The following is a 3,340-nucleotide window of genomic DNA, read 5'->3' as shown; positions in this document are numbered from 1 at the left end:
GAAAATAGAGCATGAGACAAGGACTTACTTGACTGTAAATAATTTATTTGGAATATAATCCCAGAAAGCAGAAGTGAAGTAATAGAGAAAGAGACAGACAAAAAAGGAGAAAAGCCAATACAATTTGTGATATGAAACTGGTTATCTTGTGAGCAATTCGTGTCAATCCTGCTATCTGAGAAACCATGTAAAACGTACCTCCAGCTGAAAGACAAGAGGATGGGCCTTTTACATACAACTCCAGTAGTCCCTCCATTTTCTAGTTGCACCTAGGCACAAGGTAAGCAAATTCTTGCTGCTTTGGAGAAAGGGTACAGTAGGCCTTTGAGGTGGGACGCATTTACAAGTTGGGAGACATGCCCAGGAACTATTCACCAGAGTTACAGCTAATGTCAAAAGAGGCTATGGGACTGTGGTGCAGGCACTGATAGCATCTGCAATCACTGCCAACCTCTACTAGCCTCCTTCTATGTGCCAAGCAGTAGTCAAACCACTGCATGAATTTGCTCATTGACACCTTATAATAACTCTAATAGGCAAGTAGAGAATAATTGTTTTTTCAAGGTGTCTTTATATAAACTCTTATGATTTATCATTCTTTTACAAAAAGGGTCCTAGGACTCTCTATACCCCCAGGGCAGTTTCCTTTATTTATCAACCCTGCCTAGATGGTACTATCCACCTTCTGAAACATTGTTTCACCATCATGTATAGCTCCTTGCACCCCTGTTCTTCTACTAAACCCACACATCAAGGCCACAATTCCACAATCGAACATTATTGAGGCTGCTGAGCATTGTAAAAGAATATCAACCAACCATTCCCATTTCTGAACTCTAAGTTCAACCAGATATTCAGCATAACCCAATATATCATTTACTTATCCTTAGGGAATTTTATCTTCTATTTCCATTTGTAATCTCCAAAACTTTCACATTCATCTCAGGCCCTCTACTAAAACTAAGCTTTCCACTTTAGGAAGAGAATATTCCCACCTGCTTCATCAAGAAAATTGAAGCCATCGATCTCAATTATGTTCTCATCTAGAAAGCAAATCTACACATTCCACTTTCAGATTCAGAGGATGATTATCCTGTCTCCCTATCAAAGCAACAACCCTCTCCATACTCTCGATTGTGTCTCCTCTCTGTCCTGTCTGGTCTCTTTCATTAATTATCTCCTTCTATCTGTATCTTCAACTTCTCTTTATTTTTTCTTTCCCTAATGCTATAAATACACTCAATTTTCTCCCATGCTTATAAAATGTCTTGACTCCAAGTCTGCCTTGAAATAACATCTTAACTCTCTTCTTTTCAACCAGCTTTTTGGAAAAATAATCTCAACTTAAACATAATTCAGATCTGGCTACTGGTCTCTGCATTCCACTGAAATTACTCTCAATAAATATTTCTACATTGTCAGATCCTGAAACACTTTTCTCTTGGCTTCAATGACACTGATCTCTGGCTTACCTCCTACGTTATTGATTATTCCTCTTCCTAAGAATCCTTTGCCAGTTCTCTCCCTGTCTAACTTCTAGGGCCCTGGAACTTGACCCTCTGCCCTCTCTCGCTCTTTGCAGATTTGATCAGTTTTTCTACCTAGATAATTTAAACTATGAAGCTCAATAAACTCCATGAAGCACAAGAAACAAGATGAAAAATTTAACCAAGGCACATGATAATCAAATTTCTCAATATCAATGATAAGTAGAATATATTAAAAACATATTTTAAAGGCATGCTATATACAGAAGAACAAAGAAAAGACAGTGTAACAATCCATTTACACATAGTAGCCAAAAAAATTTTTAAAACATAAATCAAAACTCCATTGTTTTTCCATCATTCTTAGAATAATATTTAAGTACCCAATATCTCAGAGACCATTAAGTGCTCCATCCCCTACCAACTCCTAGACTTCACCTCATTATTTTCTGCTACTCTTTTGTTCTAGCATGCCTACTTTCTTGTCCCTCAAACGCCCAAGCTCATTCCATCACCACCAAGGATTTACAGTTGCTGTTTGTCTGCTGATGGTCACATTTGCATCTCAGTTCAAATATCACCTCTTTAAAAAGAACTCCAGTGATCTAGAATAGTCTCCTCCACATGCTAGTTGCTCACTATGACATCCACCTTCTGATCACTTTTCAATATTTTAAATTGTAGTGTTCAGTTACAGGTTTCCTTTTGATTTTCTATCTTCTCTACTGCCTCAGAGTATAAGTTTCAATAAAGCAAAAAACTTTCCTGTCTTAAGATGTTCAAGTTTGTTAATCTCTTTGCTAAATGGTGGTTCTTCAAATTGCAAAAATGAGGAGAATAAGACAATGTAGTCAAACCTCAAAGCATTTCTGCAGCAGATGCAGTAATGAGAAAATTAATTTCAGTATTTCCAATTGTGAAAGGAAATAAATGAGAGTTTGCAAATAAAAACAAATAAGAGAAATATCAGGTAGAACTTTATCATTATAAAACAAAAAGTTCTTCAGATATTTTGTTGATTCTTGGTCACCATTAGATGTACCCAACTTTATTTACTACCAGAAGCAAGGGAAGCATGGACACATACTGTATAAATGTGTGTTATCGAAAATAAATACAGATGTCACTGTCAAAAAAGCAAAGTTTCTCCAAGACTCTCATCAAACTGGTAATGATTTCTCTCTTTTCCTGTTTCTTAAATAAATTATAACCTCGTTGAGCCCTCCCCACACCTCTTACAGGTAAGTACTGCTATGATTACTATAGCAAGACTTCTAGCCACCACTCACTCCACTAGCATTTCTTTTTTATTTTTATTTTTAGATTTATTTATTTATTTTAATTAGTATCAAATATACAGTACATTGGTTAGACATTTATATAGTTTATAAAACGATCCCCTTAATTGTTCCTTTTCTCCTCTGGTTTTCTACCTAGCCAATATATTAGTGCTAACTGCATTCCCTATGCTGTGCTTCCCATCCCCATGACCATCTATCAACTGCTAATTTGTACTTCTTTAACCCTTTACCCCATTCTCTCAGCCCTTCAATCCACCTCTCCACTCTGTCCATCTCTTATCCTCCCTTTAAATTAAATCATTCTTTGTCCTACAATGAAAGTGTTTTACCTGATTTTGTAATATTACAAGTTATCTAAGCCCTCGGTTTAAAGAAACATTAATAGTTTTTTTCCTTTTCTAATTATTTTAAAACATTCTTTGAACAGAATAGACCAGTTAAAACCTTATGACTTTGTGTTTCTTCACAATAACAAAGACCTGGATTGCTTAGTGGAGCCGTGTGGTCTACTCACCACATATGTAACTCTAAGGCAGCACTTTCAAAATCTTT

The sequence above is a fragment of the Pteropus vampyrus genome, unplaced genomic scaffold (genome assembly GCF_000151845.1).
Source record: "Pteropus vampyrus isolate Shadow unplaced genomic scaffold, Pvam_2.0 Scaffold44, whole genome shotgun sequence".
Taxonomy (NCBI): Eukaryota; Metazoa; Chordata; class Mammalia; order Chiroptera; family Pteropodidae; genus Pteropus; species Pteropus vampyrus.
This window is presented reverse-complemented; position numbering follows the sequence as displayed.